The 19,878-nt window shown below is 38.8% G+C and overlaps 1 protein-coding gene across 7 annotated transcripts in view; it reads right to left on the reverse strand.

The window, feature by feature from the left end:
- Positions 1–12,212, reverse strand: part of CCDC102B (coiled-coil domain containing 102B) — a 357,152-nt gene extending 344,940 nt beyond the window's left edge. For all 7 annotated transcript variants that reach the window (XR_011252448.1, XM_069569169.1, XM_069569171.1 and 4 more), the window contains exon 1: positions 11,924–12,212. The gene's annotated coding sequence lies outside the window, so the exon portion shown is untranslated. The remainder of the gene's footprint in view (positions 1–11,923) is intronic.
- Positions 12,213–19,878: the final 7,666 nt, after the last annotated feature.

Below are 19,878 nucleotides of genomic sequence, written 5' to 3' on the forward strand. Positions count from 1 at the left end.
CATGAATATGCTCAGTCTAATGTTTGTCTCTCCCAGATCCACACATTCATTATCTGACTCAGCTTCTCTCTCTACCTGTGAGAGTCAGATGGCTGTCCTTCATGCTCCATGAAACCCACGGTCTTCACCTGTCATCTCTCCCAAAAGCCTTGTACCTTTCAATCACTGAATCACCTTGGCCATTCCTTTCAAAACTCCCCCTTTCTTAAAGTCTGCATCATATCAACACAGAAAGATAACTGTTCTGAACCTTTCCATGGGGCTCTATACAGTTTTATACGTTTAGTCTTCCTAATGAAGAAAATTCTTTAAAACAATCTCTCTAAAAATTGCTAAATTTATATGCACCCAGAGAGTAATCTGCATTCAGTAAGCACCCCAAAATATTGCAGAACTAAAACACACTTGGGAGAGATTGAAGGCAGGGATGGTTGGACATCTTCACAGACTCAGTGGACCTGAGTCTGGGCAAACTCCAGGAGATACTAAAGGACAGATGGGCTGTGTTCCAGGGGGTCGCAAAAAGTTGGACAGGACTTAGCAACTAAATAACAACAAAACACACTAACACTAGAGATTTTATTTTCTAGGTTGTTAAAGCAGATTGGGAGTAAATTCTGCCTCAATTTTCTTTCTAATGACATTGTAGAACTGAAAAAAAAAAAAAAACTTTGGGGAATTCTGTTGTCCCATTTTCATTTTAATCAGATAGAAGCCACATGTGTGATGCATAACCGCCTCTGAGCAGGGCTTCACCACCTGCTGAGTATATTGATGCAAACGTTCAAATGATGCCTGTTCATTATGAAAATTCCTCACTGAAGTTTACAAATAATTTCCTTGGTTAAAAAAATAGGTAGGTAGAATCTAATTCCTCTGAAAGACATTGCTCACTACTTCTTTCTGAAGTTTTGGTCCTATTAGGGTTTTGTTTGTTTTTTGTATTTTTTCAGCATGACACACCCTGTTCCAAAATGAACACTCTCCCAACAGCTCTAAATGTGACCTGAAAATTATTACACAATCTAAAATACACACAAGTAAAAACAAACAGTGGTAAATAGATAGTGTTAAAAGATAAACTGAGGCATATTAAAAAGGTTAAGACTTTATTTGAGCAAAATTTAATTCCAGTCAGGTAGTACAAAACCAGGAGATTTCACGGACGGAGGCTGAGGAGAGACTTTTTTAAAGAAAAAGTGGAAGCAAAATAAGGAAATGATTGATTAGCTGTAGTTTACCCCAAGTTGCCTGTTTGTGATTAGTTGTCCTTATGTTTCAATTCAGTGACCTTGAGGTGTTAATGGGCTCAGATTTTGTTTCACATCCACAGCCACCACGGCATTTGAACCCCTTCATCTAAAGACCTCCTTGTTTAATTAATTTAATGATAGTAACTTTAAGATTTCTAAAGTTCCATATTTATCTCCAGTTGTCTCTACTTTCATTTTCATTCAGTTAAAGGTTTTAAAATTACTTCTGCAACTTATATGAAGCAAAGGCAAAATGAGACACACAAACCAGGAAATGAACGTGAAACAATACATTTTGAGAAGCATTATACTAAAAACATAAACATGCTTATGCACTAATGTCTACTTATTTATGCATGCTGCTAAAGTAGAACAACATAATTTTTCAGCTTTTGAGCCTTAAATATTCAGGCATTCACTCAAGTGAACTGTTAGTCGCTCAGTCATATCCGACTCTTTGTGACCCCATAGACTAAATAGCTTGCCAGGTTCCTCGGTCCTTGGAATTCTCCAGGCAAGAATACTGGAGTGGGTAGCCATTTCTTCTCCAGGGGATCTTTCCAATCCAGGGATCAAACACAGGACTCTTGCATTGCAGGCAGATTCTTTACCAACTGAGCCACAAGGGAAGCCCATCCATTTACCTAATATTTACTGAATTTTCACCAGGTTCCAGGCACACTGTTCCAGGGGTTGAAGATGTATCAGTAAATAAATAGATTTAAATATCCATCCTCATGGAGCTTACATACTGATTACATGTAAATATCCTCATGGAAATTCAAGTCAAATTCAAGTATATTAAATTTTTGTCTCCAAAGATTTACTTGTAGCAAATGATCTAGATGCTTCCACTTTTTAAAATATAACAAAAAGTAGGTCCTGAACCAAACAAAACTAATTACTTTAAACATGTTGAAAGAACTGGAAATAATAGAATTGCATAAACTGTAACACAGACTAGCCCAATTCTTGGAGTTAAATCACATATTCCTGATTAATCTTCCAAATATAAATATTTACACATGTTCAGTCCTTCTTTCTTGATGGAAAATGAAGAAACTTTGGGCTGAGAATGAACTGAACTTTCAAAAGTTCTCAAAATATTTTAAACAGGAAACCAGCTGCCTCCACCCACCCACGGCAATATGTTCAAAGTGCAGAACTGCAGGAGTTCAGTGAAGGCTCTGACGGCTCCAAATTACTACAAGTCAGATGTAGTCCTTGAATTTTATGCCCGTGCAAATAAGATTACAGAAGACTCTGAGAAAATAAAATTATTAGTGAATACGGACCTCTCTACTTTCACAATTATGTTGTTTTCTTAAAACACATGATTAATTTGGTTTGAAATCACAAGGCTCTGAATAGGAGTATTATAAACTGCAGAGAGTATATTGTACCTCTTATGACATATATGGAAAAAATATAAAAGGAACATGCAAAATTGATTTTGTGTATAATTAAAACTATGCATTTATAGTACTATATTTATTTATGGTATTAAGGATGTTAAACCAATTTTTTTTCTTGCTAAGGAGTATTTTAACTCTAAGAAAAACTGAATTGAAATAATATGTGATTTAGTCACCAAGTCATGTCTGACTCTTGTGACCTCATCGACCATAGCCTGCAAGGCTCCTCTGTCTATGGGATTCTCCAGGCAAGGATACTGGAGTGGATTGCCATTTCCTTCTCTAGGGGATCTTCCTGACCCAGGCATCAAACCAGGGTCTCTTGCATTGCAGGCAGACTCTTTATTGACTGAGCTACAAGGGAAGCCCTGAAATAATACAGAAAAAGCAAAGGAGAGTAATGAAAGTGCTCAAAACTGAACATTCTTATGTAACAAACTGAGATGTATTAATATAGGCATATATTTCATTAAAATTATCAGAACAGCAGCTAATAAGATGTTGACATTTAGAAAAAATGTTGACTTATCTTAGTCACTGTCACTAGATCTATAGCCTATAGATTTATGGACTCTACTAAGATAAAAATAATATCAATCCTACATTTTGTTCTAATTCTTTAAATTTTAATTAGTATAAAACAAGCAATCAGTTTTCAGATATATCATTGGGGAGAAAAAACTTTAGCCTCAAAAAACAGATATGGTGGTTATATACTACTTAAGCTACTCTTATAATAATATATCCAAAATCTTGATTTCACTGATAACATTTCATTTGTAAGATTCTGTAATTTTAGAGGGGCTTGCACAGTGGATCAGCAGTAAATAAACCACCTGCAGAGTAGAAGAAGCAAGAGATGTGAGTTTGATCTCTGGGTCAGGAAGATCTTCTGGAGGAGGAAATGGCAACCCACTCCAATATCCCATGGACAGAGGACCCTGGCGGGCTACAGTCCATAGGGTCCCAGAAAGTGGTAAGTGAGTGAGGATGCACACATGTAATCTTAAGAAAGAAAAGACATGAACTATTTAAAGATATAAATGTTAGATTTTTATTTGAAGATCAGTTAGTGTATGAGATTGTGTAACTTCCCTGGCTATGCTTTCTCCATTTTAGCCAAAATGTATTAGTGATTTGTTTAGACATAGAGTATCTCCAGTTTCTCCAATTATCTTTCTAAGGGTTGATGATTCTGTTTGGCCTTTTTTTTTTTTTTTTTTTTTGGTCCTTTGGCGTAAAAACAGATAACACTAAAGAAAGAAACAATTTAACCATAAAACAGTTCTTAGCACAACTGCTAATTGATCCAGAACCAGTTTTCATGTGTTTATTTTATTGTATGCTTAGTTTTCTTATTTTCTTAGCAAAGACAAGTAAGGAATTAGATTAAAAATGTCAAAATAACAGGAAGTTAATAGCCAGTGTTTATATTTCTCAAAAGATCTGGCATTCCAGCCCCTAAAATAGAAAATGTAAGACATATGCAAGGAAAACTGCAAAGAGCTGAAGCCAGATTAAACTCATTTTTTTTAAAACTTGCTTTTTTATATTTACCTTTCAATCATGTAAAAATTTTTTTCTTCAACTCTTTCCCTGGTAATCCTGATGATGCCACAATTTTAAATCTTCCTCAAAAACTCTATTTTTACTTATTTTTTTCTCTCTCTGCTCTCCAAGATTTTTATCTTTTGCTTAATTCATAAAAAGAAGGAAAAAAAATTAAGAAATGTGTGGATTCCTAGAAACTGTGTTTCATCATATTTATCATTTCCTGCTCTTCATACCAATTAGGTTTTCTTAAATTGTGGCAAGGAAAGAACATACTGGCACCAGTTATTTCCACAGGTCACCATATGTCACATACTTCTCAGTACCACAAAAATATAGCTATGGAACATCATCAGAATGGTATAGTGAACCCCAGAGAATACTGGGTTTGGAATCAGAAAACCTATTCCTTGAGAAGGTCACCCAAAGACACATCTTCACTTATTTATAACACAGACATAAATATAATGCCTAAATATGACCTATGGTTGCTATAGGAACACTTTGTTTATACTTTGGGTCCTGCACTGTCCAACATGGCAGTCATTGGCCAGATGGAGCTGATGAACCCTTGAAATGAGGGTCATCTGAGAGATGTACTGTGTGTGTAAATTAGGCACAGCATAGCAAACGAAAATGTAAAATATCTCATTTGAAACTTTATATTGATTATATTTTAGAATAATATTTTAACATATGAGTTACAAAATTTTCCACATTTAGCAAATTGGGACTTTCCTGGTGGCTCTGTCTGTGATGCAGGAGACACAGGTTTGATCCCTGAGTATGGAAGATCCCCTGGAGAAAGGAATGGCTACCCACTCCGGTGTTCATGTCTGTAGAATTCCATAGACAGAGGAGCCTGATAGTCTGAAGTCTATGGGGTCTCAAAGAGTTAAACTATACTATTAAGTTACTTCCATGTTTATTTTCTGACTTTTTAATGTAACTTTAAATTGTATATGTTGCTTGAATGATATTCCAATTAGACAGTTCTACTCTAAAATATCTAAAAAAAACTAAGGGATTTCTTTATCATAGAGAATTGTCCAGGAGTAGAAAATTACATTTCAATTTTTTTAATTAAAAAAAATGTTCTGTGCCTTTTGGCAATATTTTTCTATCTTACAGAGGTTTTCGACCTATAATTCAAGTTTACATAATTAATAACAATGGTATTTACAAATATATGCTTAGAAACTGCATTCTATCAATAGTGGAAATCCAGATGAAAGAACTAACGCCTGTTGTTGTTCAGTTGCTTGGTCATGTTCGACTCTTTGCAACCTGATGGACTACAAGACACCAAGTTTCCCTGTCCATTACCAACTCCTGGAGCTTGCTCAAACTCATGTCCATCAACATGAGTTGGTAATAGCATCAGTGATGCCATCCAAACATCTCATCCTCTGTCGTCCCCTTCTCCTCCTGCCTTCCATCTTTCCCAGCATCAGGGTCTTTTCCAATGAGTCAGTTCTTCACATCACGTGGTCAAATCTGGAGCTTCAGCTTCAACAGTATGCAAGCCTAGATCTCTACAAAAACAATGACTTTCACATTGCTAAATCTAACTAATGTTTAATTCCAGGCTTGAAATTCCTGTCTTACTTGACCAATTAGTAGCATTTGTATAAACTGGCATTACAACTTTCCAGATCACTCGTTTACTTGGCTTCTAGAAAACCCATTTCTCGTGCTTTTCTGCCTTACTGATGGTATATGCTCAGTCATGCCTAACCCTTAGTGGCCCCATGGACTATAGCCCACAAAGCTCCTCTGACCATGGTATTTTTCAGGCAAGAATACTGGAGTGGGTTGTCATTTCCTCCTCCAGGGGATCTTCTCGAACCAGGGATCGAACCCAATCTCCTGCATTGGCAGGTAGATTCATTACCATTGAGTTACCTGGGAAGCCCCACCTTGCTGATTGCTGCTTCTTATTCCACTTTAGTGAGTCTGTCCCATTGCACACTCCTGAGGTGGAAGTGCTGCAGTGTTGAGCCTTCGTACTCTTTCCTCTTCCCCAGTGGCAATCGGTGTAGCTGAATGCATCCAGTCCTTTGCCTTCAGATCCACCTACTTCCTGATGTGTACCACAATTATTTCTCCATCCTGAGATCTTCTTTCAGCTCTTGATTCATGTATCCAGCTGACAACATCAGCATTGCAATATTTAATTGGCATCTCAAATTTCACATGTCCAAAAACAAATTCTTAAACACCACCTTCTAATCTACTCTTCCTTCTGGCCTCCCTCTGTCAGCAAACATTTTATTATTCCAGCTTCTTAGATCAAGCCAAGAGATCATCTCTGATTCCTCTTTTTTTTTTTTTTTTCACACTGAACATGTAAGAGAGTGGTCCTGCTTATGGCTCCATGAATACTGGAGTGTTTCCCATCAAGCTATGCTGTGTGCTACTGTGTTAGTCGCTCAATCGTGCCTGACTCTTTGCGACCCCATGGACTGCAATCAACCAGGTTCCTCTGTCCATGAGATTTTCCAGGCAAGGATACTGGAGTGGGTTGCCATTTCCTTCTCCATCAAGCTATGCTATGCTAGCTTGCTATGCTTAGCTATGCTAATAGGTCAAATTTATTGTAGTCCCACATCCAAGCTTCCCTTGTGGCTCAGACGGTAAAGTCTGCCTGTAATGCAGGAGACCTGGGTTCAATCCCTGGGTTGGGAAGATCCCCTGGAGAAGGAAATGGCAACCCACTCCAGTATTCGTGCCTGGAAAATATCATGAAGAGAGGAGCCTGGCAGCTACAGTCCATGGCATCACAAAGAGTTGGACACAACTGAGCAACTTCACTTTCATTTTCAATTTGATCCAAGCTTCAGAAGCCGGTAAGTAGATTCATACAGTGTCAACATCCTTAGATCCATTTATTAAGTCATAGTTGCCATAGTCAGTGTTTTCAGTCCACACAATCGTAAGTTTTATAACTTAATCTTTGCCATTGTAAAAAGAACAGAGAAGCCTGGACAGCATCAGAGAATGAGATGAGAGCAGCTCTATGCTGTCTGGTTTTGGCCCAGCTTAGTTCTGCTGTTAGTTTAACCTCCAGGAGATCCTGAACTAAGGATGAAATGAAGGGTGGTCCAGGGGTTAAGAGTCTGTCTTGCAGTGCAGGAGGCACTTCAGCCCCTGGCCAGGGAAGATCCCACAGAGCAACTGAGCCCATGTACTGCGTCTACTGAGGTCACGCTCTAGAGCCTGTGCTCGGCAGCAAGAAGCCACTGCAATGAGAAGCCTACTCATTGCAACTAGAAAGTTGCCCCTGCCTGCCGCAACTAGAGAAAGTCTACACATAGTAATGAAGACCGAGTGCAGCCAAAAATAAATAAATAATTTTTAAAAAAAGAGTTTTTTAAAAGATGGAATGAAGCACACCTGGATCCTTATACAACACCTGCAATTACTTAAGCTTCTACCTAGGAAAAGCTTACAAATAGAATCTTCCAGAACTATGTGAAACTCCAGGGGTTGTCTGGTGCTTCCACTGTCAGCCCCCATCTTTGCTATAAAGGGTTACTATCCCCCGAGCACTTACAATATGTGAGTTATGTTTTTGACTCTTTCAGATGATGAGCAAACAGAAGAAAGGAATCTATGAATATACACTGAATAATAAAGCCATTAGAACTTTGGCAGCCATCATAAATTCAACTTTTGACATAATGCCTTCATAATCCTAAATTCACTAAGGGAGGAAATGAAAGACTCTGAAAAACCCTCAGAACTATTTCCATAAAAACCAAAGTTGTTTCAGGCTCCTCTTCATTGGAATATTGTCACTTTACCTCCTGTTACATTTCTAAATGGTTCCTGCATCTTAGAAACATATGTTCATGAGTCAGTGGCTGACAGACTCACTTCTATTTTTTTTGAAACTTTAGTTCTACAAATTAAAAGCAAGCATTAGGATAAAACACCATTCGTAAGTTCTGCAGTGAGCATATTTTTCCTACCCAATACTAAGGATATCTGTCTTCACATACCAAAAAAATGCTTCTATCAGAACGTTAATTTCAAATATCTGTATATCTTTGTTACACCTAACAGCAATTCTTGGCAAATACCACTGATTATAAATCAATCAGGTAATATTTATACATACAGAAAGATGAATAATCTTCTGCAAAGCTATGATATCAGTCAAATGGCCTTGAGCCCAACCCATCTTCTCTTTGATGGTCTGATTTTCTCCAATAAAATACCTATTTCATTTTTTTAATAATCAAATTCTCAATTCACACTTGATCATAAATGAGCATCTATAATCGGCCATAGAGGATGGGGCTATACAAAATCCCCTCTCTGGGAAAGAGTCTTGGAAGTCAGCCTAGATCTAGTTACTTAATTTAATTAAATAATTATAATATCATAAAGCCAGTGACCAAAGCATTTGAAATGACAAATAATTTTAACAATGACAAGTTTAAAAGGATGAATTTTTACATTTCAACTATCTTTATCTCTTTGGATGCTTGGTAAAAGATATTACTTCAATAAAGCCTATAAGTGATAGCAACTTTCTAAAATAGTACATTTCTAAAATGATATCAGAAATTATACATATATATACAAAACTCATTATTATAACATAAGGAACTTTTATAATTTTATTTCATTAAAAATACTGAAAAATAGAGAAGGAAATGAATGCTATTGAAGAGACTAGTTCTGTGCTCTTTAGAGGAAAAGCGAAATAATACATTTAAGGTTTGGCTATTTGAAGGGGAAAGTGTTGTTAACAAGTTCTTTTTACTATCTGTACACTCTTCCCAACATAATCTATTAGCAGTATAAATTTTATATATGCTCTTCACCCACTGAAATAAAACTTATAGGATAATTTTCTTTGGTAACAATTGTATCTCCATAATTTTAAGAAGATGCAGTCACTAGGCATTCATTCATAGCCCACATTAAAAAAAAAAAAAAAAGGAATGGCAGTGTGTTCCCAATGTCATTTCATTTCCAGTCACTTCATTTATTTCATTTGTGAATAAGTAATATTAGATGAAATCAGAGATGAAATTTCCTTTGAGAAATCAAAATATACCTTCTTTGAGTATGAATACAACATTCAAGAAAATAACCGAGACGGACAAAAGAGCTGAATACGAGAACAGCCAACTTAAATGTAAAGACTGCTTATTTTCTTCTTTCTATTCCAAAGGCAAGAGCGGGCCACCTGAGGGGGCTGTGATTGGCTTGGTCTACAGTTGCTGGAATTGATCTGCCTGTGGTCTCACCACCCATTCCCGGGGCTCGCTTACCCCAAAGCCCACTCCCAACCATCTCGCTAACTCCTGCCAGATTTACATTCCTAAAATACCAGTGCAGCAGAGTAGAAGAGCTCTGGAGCCAGAAAGACGTTGTTTGGAATCCTGCTTCACTTACTATATCTGCGGCTTTAAAGAAATCATCTAACATTTTTGAACATCAGATTCCTTCATGTATAACATGAAGATACTGTGTAAAATGAAGCTCATTTGATTGCATAGCTGTCAAACTTGTAGATACGTATGTAATTACCTTGCACACAGAAGCACACTTACATGTTGAAAATATTTCAACGATGAAGAAGAAGCTGATGGTTAAGAAGAATAAGATGATGAAGAAGAAGGAAGAAGAGGATGAGTAGAAGAAATTTGCATCTTCAGAAATTTGTAATTGCCACCTCTGTATATTATGTAAGGACAAAATAAATGTCCTGCTTTCTATTGAGCCCAGTGTCTACTACTCAGAAGGTATATTTTTCTCTGCTTCAGTGAGATGGGTTACTCATCCCTAGCCTACCTCGCTCTATATTAATTTTTGCCTCAAAATCCTTTGCTCCAACCACTTCTACATCGTAGAAGAGTCTTTGGGGTTTTTAGCAACTATTCAAGTTCCACTGATTTTTTTCCCTTTTTAGATTATGAAAGTATGATAGCAGATTTACAGGAGACTTGGAAAATACAGAACAAAGTTACATGTAAGTTCCACTATATATTACAATCACTTGTTTAAGTAGATAAGATTTTTAATTGGAGTTTCAGTATCAAATGCTCAAAAGTTAATAGAAAGAAAAGTAAACAGAAAAGTAGAAGGGTACAGTGGACCTGAAAATTTCTCTGAACCAATTCAATGTAATTAAGGTTTATACAATTTTCACACAACAGTAGGATACAAATGCTATTCAAGTTCCCATAGACTATAAACTAGGAGACACTGGAACATATCTAGGGAGATAAAAGAAGCTGCAGAAATTTCATGGTTTAAAGGTATTAAAATCCTACATAGTCTGTTCTCTTATCACAGTGGAAATTCCACTGATTTTTTAAACCTCAACTCAGGCATCCAGACTTTTCTTTCAAGGTGTCTCTAAAATCATAAATTTCAAGGCTATACCCATAGTGAGGCACCACAAACTATGTCCCTGTGTCAAACAAATACTGAATCCAATGAAAACACATGAAAGCTTCAAAAGAGACCCCACTGAATGATGTTATCTCACAAGGAAGCTACTTTTTAAAGTTTTGGGGAGAAATGCAATTCATGTAAAACATTTTTCCAAATACTCAAATACACATTGATGTTAAATCAGTATTGCAAAATTATACCAAACTTATGCAACTGTTGTATCGCTAGCTTTTCAAGACTCCTTTCTAATCTAATGCTTCTGTAAAACTATGGAGAAAAGTCAGAATTAGAAACTAATTTATATGTGAGGATATTTGACAATAAAATTAACAACAAAATATTTAATCAAAAGTTGTAACAATACTCTATCCCACAAAAATATTAGCAAATGTGTATTCAGATGATTTTAGAAAATAGGATAACTAGTGCTCCTGTAAGCAAGAATATCAAGAAATATCACCGTGCATTTCAAAGCTATGTTGTACATTTATAATTATATTTTTTAAAAGAATATCTCCTTTTTATTTCTATTTAACAGCTTTGCCCACTCAACCTTCATTTCATAATTTATCTTTGCAGGAAACATAAGCAAATACTTCCCAGAGGCTATGTTTTCTTCAGTTCTGTAATGACTTTCTCTAAATATCCATTTCCTTTTATTTTATATAGGATTGTATTATTTTATGTCTCTTCTCCACACTACCCAGGTAACTTACATAGAGAAATCAATATTAGTGCTAAGTTTAAAGTATACTTTTCTGCTAACAGTGACAGGAATTCAGCACACGGACCAGCAAAATGAAAATAACTCTAAATGCACGAGGCATACGTAGGAGGATTTGCATAGCAATTCTACTTTATTTTTACTCTAAGAATATAAACTACTTCAAACACATTGGCTAACTCATTCATTTGGAACTACAAGACAAGGTCTTATTATCAACATATTATCTTACTGTCTAAGTTTAGAGTTGAAAAATCTTACCTGAGTTTTGTTAGTATACAGTATTTTGTTTTTTGTTTTTTGTTTTTTTTTACAAAACTGGAATTGTATAATAAGCTGCCAGGAGAAATAATACCAACGTGGGAAACAGAAGAGGCAGGGAAGAAATCAAGTCCACTTTAAGAAGAAACGTCCATTCCCTCTGTTTCCCAGACCTATGGTAGTTTTGTTTTGGATCTTATAAGCAACTGTCTTTTTCTTTGCTCCGAGAACAACACAGGTTCTACCCAAGCAGGAAAATACAAAAATTAAATAAAAAGCCACAAGGTTATTAAGCATCTTACCCTCTGGGCTGGCTGGGCTGCTCCGGCGGCTCAGCGTTACAGACACATGTGTAAACAGAAGAATTCCCTGCATCCTTTTCTCATCTGTATAGCTCTGGGGTCCAGGCCAACAGGATTATTTCCAGCATTAAGGCCACTCCACACTAACTCGAAGAAGGTTCCAATTGGTTGTGAAGTTTTATCAAAACCAATACCACAACACCCTCCGTGGATCACAAGTGAGCGATCCAAAAGGAAATCGTTTTAGTGTCCCTAACTCAGCACCGTAATCTAATGCTTCTACACAACCTATTTGAAATTTTACTATGCATAATAAAGGGAGAAACACACACCCCTTCATCACCCACCAGTGTGTTTAATGTTTAATAGCAATTTGCTTAACTTGCAGCAGTAACAGAAAAATTGGCAAAGCAAAAAGAATCTATCCGTAAAAGATTTAAAGAAAGATTATAATGCAGATGACAGGAACAAAAGGAAGCATCATTGGTTCAATCTGATCTTTATTAGATTGTGCCCCCCAAAGAAAAAAGGATATGTAATAAACTACTTGGGTATAGAAATCAAGATACAGAAAGGTATGTCAGAACCTTTGATTTCATTCATGTAGGCAAGGACTGTGAGCTGCAGTCTCCTGGGCCCCCAGAGAGCTCTCTGGCCCTTGCCCTGGGTGGGGTCGGGTCGGGGGGGGGGGGGGGACAAAAAACAAATGGAGTGACCTTCCTGCGACATGATGCAGCTGTCAGGAAGTGTCCTGATGAATGGGTGACGGCAGACCACACACACACACACACGTTTTTTTCTAGTTGAATTAACTAACAGCATAGAATGTCCAAAGTTTTTTTCAGAGGAGAGGGCAGAAGCAGCACAGTCACTGCATTCTTATATTCATAAATAGCATGAAAACAGCATTTGAAAGTTAGGGAGTTAATATTTTCAAATGATTTTATTCTTCCTCTTTTTAATTCAGATGAATATTCTTGGCTGTATAACCTGCTTGCGCTTAGCCGCTCAGCCATGTCTGACTCTGTGCAACCCCATGGACTGTGTAGCCTGTCAGGCTCCTCTGTCCATGGGATTTTCCAGGCCAGAATACTGGACTGCGTTGCCATTTCCTTCTGCGGGGGATCTTCCCGACTCAGGGATCAAACTTGCGTCTGGGATGTCTCCTGGATTGCAGGCAGATTCTTTACGTGCTGAGCTATACGGGGAAGTCCCAGCTGTGTAACAGATCCGTCATCTATTTTCTAGTGAAGAGCATCCTTCCATTCTTCCTGATACAATGGAGGGTGACCAATCCCCCACAGAAAGTGAACCCTCTGAGGTTTCCTTCCATCCTGTCTTTTAAGATGTGCTCAGTCACTATACCCTTCTCTCACTGAACTCTCCTTTCCTCTGGGTTTTCCTCATGGGATCCTAAACACCATCAGTTCTGCGAGTCTCAGGTATGCCAGTGGGTCTTGCTCTCAGGTGGGTCATCTTCCCTTGTAGTTAGCATTCTCTTCTGTTTCACGGTAAGATGACTGAAAGACCTCTTTCCAGTTCTTTCTAAGAACTCCACTTAATCTGTCCACTACTCCCTTTAGTTCACCAAAGTGACTGTCTCTGAAAACACATACTTGCCCCTCTGCACACACGCATTCACACACAGGCACTATTTTTTTTTTTTTTTTAATTTCATAGACTCCTCTCAGCCTCCGTGCTACTCGGCATCTACGTAGCCGTTGTTATTGTTCACCACAGCGCCGATGTGAAGACTTCTCAGATCTCAGCACTACATCTTCCTGGTCTCCCGTGTGACCACTCACTTTTCTTTTCCCCCTCATCCTTACATCCTTCAGTGTGTCTTCATGTAAATCTATTACCTTTCTGGATAATGTCACCCATTCTAATGGTTTCAATGATCACCTTTCCTTCCGAATATTGTAATATTTCCAAATACTGACATTTGGATCCAATCCTCTTCTGAGTCTCCAACACTCATATATATCATCACACTATACTCTGCTACTAGGAAAGATGACAATATAGCATCAAGTTATTTAAAACTGAAATCATCATCTTTCCATGGACTAGCTGTATTGTTTGCCTCAGTTATGCCAACCTGTCTAACACTTAGCTAAAAAAAATATTCTAGACATCATCCTTGACTTCTATCTGTATTCAATGCAGCATCATTTGCTTTTGATTTTACTTCAGTAATCTGCCCAGTCCTCTCTCGTGCCCCTGCAACAGTCCTGGTTCAGGTAACTGCTATAACCTGTCTGGATCACTGCAGTGTCTTCCTAAATGATCTCTCTGACTCCAAGCTTGTTCCTCTACATCTTTAGTAAGAGTTTATGTTGTGTACGTCAAGTCGCTTCAGTCATGTTTGATCCTTTGAGACCCAGTGGCTGGTAGCCCACCAGGCTCCTCTGTCCATGGGATTCTCCAGGCATGAATGCTGGAGTGGGTTGCCATGCCCTCTTCCAGGGGATCTTCCTGACCCAGGGCTCAAACCCACACCTTTTATATCTCTTGAATTGGCAGGTGGGTTCTTTATCATGAACGCCACCTGGCAAGCCCTTAGTAAGAGTTACAGTTGCTTATTTCTAATACTCCTGCTATTTGAAATCTCTAATGATTTTTAACCATCTTATCAAATTCCTTCTTCAAAATACATTTGCCAGAATGCAACATTTCTTTATTAATGTTTAGTCTTGTATGTCACCATCCAGTCTCTCGAGCTAGAAACAATTTTATTATTCCTGAGTCCTCACTCCTCTTCACCCTTTGAATGTGACAACACACTTTAAAAGCAAAGCCTGAAAGAATGTCTATTTGTCTATCTCCACTTCATCTCCCCCAGCTCTTTTGAATTCACACCAATCAGATTAATGTTTTAACACATCAATTATTTTACTGGCAAATTTGTAAATTAAGCCAGTAAAATCTGACTGTGTATGGAGGCACTGTCTCAGTTGGAACTGTCAAGTGAAGGCTCTCTTGTTCCACACAGCTTTACTTTCCTTGGGGTCAGAAAGTGGAGTAGGTGTCCTGCTTTGTCCTTATTGCCTAACCTGGCTCACAAATGCTTTGTTGACTAATAGCATGGTACCTTTCAGCATCGTAGAAACAAGGTTGTCCCTCACCTCCATCTTAGTTCAGAGAGTGCGCTGCCACTATAACTTATCACACACACACACACACACACACACACACACACACACACACACACACACCATTATGTTAACATTCCATATCCCATAAAAAGGAAGAGGCATCTAGTTAAAAAAGAGGAGAAAATTCAGCCTTGGAGTTTTCACAATTTGCTGGCCAGTTCACAATAGCTTAAGGCACTCTGCAGACATCATTGAAAGCTGATTTTTGTGTGTATTCCAGTTTCACTTTATATGTTAGGTCTTCCTGGTGCATTCTGATATTTGTTCACCAATATTATTTCTCTACTTCCTCCTTACGAAAACAATTTGTATTTTTGTTTGGGGCAACAGTGTAGTCAGCTTAAAAAGCAGAACAGAAAAACACCTTATGTTACCAAGACTCCCAGTATGAACACACTCGGCCACACGATAGGACGTTACCAGTGAGATGCAAGTGAGAGTCTGAAGAACACTTTTGGGGAAGCTTTGTCTTGCTCATGGGGCTGCCTCTTCATTCTCTCTTCTTCCTTCCCTGAACAAGGACAGGAGGCTCGAAGTGGAGAAGCAGTCTTTTTTTTTTTTTTCACGTGTTTATTTAATTTTAGCTGTGCTGGGTCTTCCAGAGAAAGCAATGGCACCCCACTCCAGTACTCTTGTCTGGAAAATCCCATGGATGGAGGAGCCTGGTAGGCTGCAGTCCATGGGGTCCCTAAGAGTAGGACACGAGTGAGTGAATTCACTTTCACTTTCATGCATTGGAGAAGGAAATGGCAACCCACTCCAGTGTTCTTGCCTGGAGAATCCCAGGGACGGGGGAGCCTGGCGGGCTGCCGTCTATGGGGTCGCACAGAGTCGGACACGACTGACGCGACCTAGCAGCAGTAGCAGCAGTGCTGGGTCTTCACTGCTGCACAGGCCTCTCTAGTCTCGGGGAGCAGGGGCTTCTCGGAGTTGGCTTCTCTTGCTGTGGACCAGGGGCTCTAGGGCGCACGGCTCAGTAGTTGAGGCTCCTGGGCTCTAGAGCACGGGCTCAGTAGTTGTGGCGCTCGGGCTTAGCTGCTCCGAAGCTCGGGGGATCTTCCCAGATCAGGGATCATACCTGCTTCTCCCGCATCGGCAGCAGGATTCTTTTCCACTGAGCCACCAGGGAAGCCCAGAGACGCATTCTTTAACTGATTGTAAGGTCACGAGGTCAGGACTTAGACGGGAGTCACAGTGGGAAGGGCAGGAGGAGCTGGGACGGCGGTTGGCTCGTGTGCACTTTGGGGATGGGAGGAGAAGAGAAGTCATCTGTGTAACCCACTGGCATCAGGTTTCTCCTCCGGCCTTCTTTATTAGCATGGGAGCTGCGGGCCAATAAAGAGCTGTAACGGCATCTAACTGCAGGAACCGTGGGGAGTAAGTCCTCATCAGAACGGACTTTCCTCGGGATCCTTATCACCTAGTCGAGGAAGGCTGAAGAAACCATGAAACTGAAAACCCCCGCAGCAACCTTTACCCAGTTTTACAGCTGTTTCTCACCGTCTCCGCGAGGCCTTTCCTGATTCCCACGGAAAGAGTTGACGCTGCAGCCAAAGGCGATGTTCATGACTTATTTACATGTGTGTTTCCTCAGCTAACTGTGAATTTCTTTATTTTTATTTTTTAAAACATTTTGTTTATTTCAGCTGTGCTGGGTCTTCGTCGTTGCGCACCGGCTTTCTCCTGCTGCAGTGAACAGGATCTATTCTAGTCCTGGTGGCTTCTCTTGTCGCAGAGCAGGAGCTCTAGAACGTGGGCTCAGAAGTTGTGGTTGCATGGGCTTAGTTTCCCCAGGGCATGTGGGATCCTCCCCAACCAGGGGTCCAACCCATGACCCCTGTGTTGGTGGGTGGATTCTTAACCACTGGATCACCAAGGAAGTCTTGTAAATTTCTTAAGGATATAATGCTGTGTTTGTCTTCCAATCTTTTGCAAATAGGAAAATAAGTCAATGAGGAAACGAACGAAGGTATAAATGGATAGGTGAATAAATATATGGATGACCTATAAAAGCAATGAAGAAAACAAAATTAATGAGGGTATCTCAAGATGGGGCAACTTGTAGAGAAAATGAATTAGAAAGATATACTCTGAAACAGTGAACTAGTGTTTGTGATTTAAAATTTTTTTCTAATTTTTTCTGTTTTTATAATTGAAAGAATAGTGCCAAACATTACACGTGTATGCCTCTCACTGACCGAGTAAGAAAAACAGAAATATTGACAAAGTATGACAAATGGAAAAGATTTTCCTATGGACCTTGGATTCAGCTATTTTGCTAACTTTTAGTTGTTACAATTTTAATATCATTAACAGTATTTGTAGGTTATCCTAAAGCAACATATAATTGCCTTAGTAATGTTTTATGAATGAAGGGACTGACATTCTCAGAAACGTGATTTTGAGGTCTGTCTGATACCAGGGCCTCTTCTTTTTAAAATATGTTCTATCAGGGATCTGATTTACTTTTATTACATCTTTTGCCTTAACTTTTCCCTCAATTGAAAAAATACAAATAGAGTTGGCTTTGTATTACAAATTGTATGTTGTGCTTGTAAAGAAATTCTGGACACTGTGAGACAATAATTTCCATTTCTAAAATAATGAGAAGAGAAGTAATACTTTCTCTAACTCAGCAGTGAGACTCACACATTGACATGCAGATTTATGTGACTGATGGATGTCGGTAGGCACAAGTTAGTTTAACAAAAGATGTGGCTTCCCAGCCTGTCTCTTGATTGATGAAGGATGTATTTGTAGAGTGTGCTTCATGGTTTTGTACATACACGTTTCTAATCTGATTTCAAATCACCTAGTGCATTTCAATCAAAACCAAAATTGGCTTCTTTGCAAAAAAAGGACACTGTATATAAAGTGCTTAAAACAGACCCAACACTAAATAATTAAAGCTATCATTAGTGCTAATTATTTTTTAAACCTTTTCTGTTGGGGTACAGCTGATTAACAATGTTGTGATAGTTTTAGGAGACCAGGAAAGGGACACAGCCATACATATACATGTATCCATTCTGCCCCAAACTCCCCTCCCATCCAGGCTGGCACATAACATTGAGCAGAGTTCCACAGGCTATACAGTAGGCCCTTGTTGGTGATTCATTTTGAATATAGCAGTGTTTACATGTCCATCCCAAACTCCCTCACTATCCTTGTTGTTAATTATTTTTTTAAAGTAGTCTGTTGACTTAATTTCAATGTCTTCAAAATATTTTAAAGCAAATTTTTTGTATTCTAAATAGGAGCAGGAAGCAGATATGAGCACAACCAGTTTGATGATATAATTTCTTTTGTTGCTTCCATGCATGGGAGCTTCATGGTCATGATCTTGCTCTGGTGCCCAACTCATAGGCCTAATGAAAACGATTAGTATATTACTTGGGCTTGTATTAAGCATGTGGTGAACTTCTCAGTGAGACTTTGTGAAACTGTAATAAATTCATCTTTGAACAGTCTTCAGGAATACTTACTTATGAGACAATGGTCCAGAGACAATACTTTCCTTTTAAATCATCAGATATATTTTATATAATTAGGATTGAACATTTAGTCATTGGGTTTTGATCAAGCTCATAGTAGAAGTCAATTTGTCACCTCTTAATTAATCACAGTGTGATGTACTTCACAGTTTGGAAGGATTTCTCAGACTCAGCACTATTGACATTTGGACCACATAAATGTTATATGGAGCTGTCTTGTGCACTGTAGGGTGTTTAGCAGCATCTCTGGCTTCTGCCCATTAGTTACGAGCAGAACATCTAAACTATGATGACCAAGAATGTTTCCAGACATTGCCAAATGTCCCCTAAGGGGCAAAACTCTATTGGTGGAGATTCTTTGTTCAGAGTCATGGAGCAGTGGGAGGGTGAGACTAAGACACAGCTTTCCCCTGCTAATAAGGAGCTGTCAACTGTGGATAAAGGGATTCTCTCATTCTCAGCCTTGTTTTCCCCATGTATACAGCCAGGAAATTAGACTGGATACTCCCATTAAGCTTCTTAATCTCTTTCTCTCTCACACACAGAGACACACACCCCACCACTCTACTCACACTTTTCAAACATAGTCCCTCATACAATCTGTGCATGTTAGGGTATCAAATGCAAAGGGAATGAAAACAAAAATGTTTAAATGTTACGGAAGACATTTTTACAGCAGGGAACCCATTTCTAATTAGTTTTACAATGTTATAATCAACTTTCTTGGTAATTGAAACTCCAGAATGACCACATATTCAAAAACTAAAGAGCTTCTCCTTGATACATCTAAACTGACAATGCCAAGAATAATTTTTTCTTGAAAGAGTACAATTCAACATTCAGCGAGTGAAGTGTGTTTCTGCTAAGTCGCTTCAGTCGTGTCCGATTCTGTGCAACCCCATAGACGGCAGCCCGCCAGGCTCCCCCATCCCTGGGATTCTCCAGGCAAGAACACTGGAGTGGGTTGCCATTTCCTTCTCCAATGCATGAAAGTGAAAACTGAGTGAAGCCACTCAGTCGTGTCCGACTCTTCACGACCCCATGGACTGCAGCCCAAAGAGTAAAAAGTGTGGCAAAGCTCAGGAAAATAGGAGACCCTGAAGAAGGAAGAAAAGAGACTCCACTGGTAGTGAAATACACTGAAATAATCCACTCAAAAATAAGACTTAAAGTAAAGAGCCTGTGCTATCTAGAGCTTGCTTTCCTGATCTCCATGCACACACCACAGTGGGAAACCTCCTGAATCAGGCTCACAAAGTCCTTGTCCGAGGGTCCCTTCAGGGGCCAGGTCTGCTGGGTAAAC

Source organism: Ovis canadensis, chromosome 23 (genome assembly GCF_042477335.2).
Source record: "Ovis canadensis isolate MfBH-ARS-UI-01 breed Bighorn chromosome 23, ARS-UI_OviCan_v2, whole genome shotgun sequence".
In the NCBI taxonomy this organism is placed as follows: domain Eukaryota; kingdom Metazoa; phylum Chordata; class Mammalia; order Artiodactyla; family Bovidae; genus Ovis; species Ovis canadensis.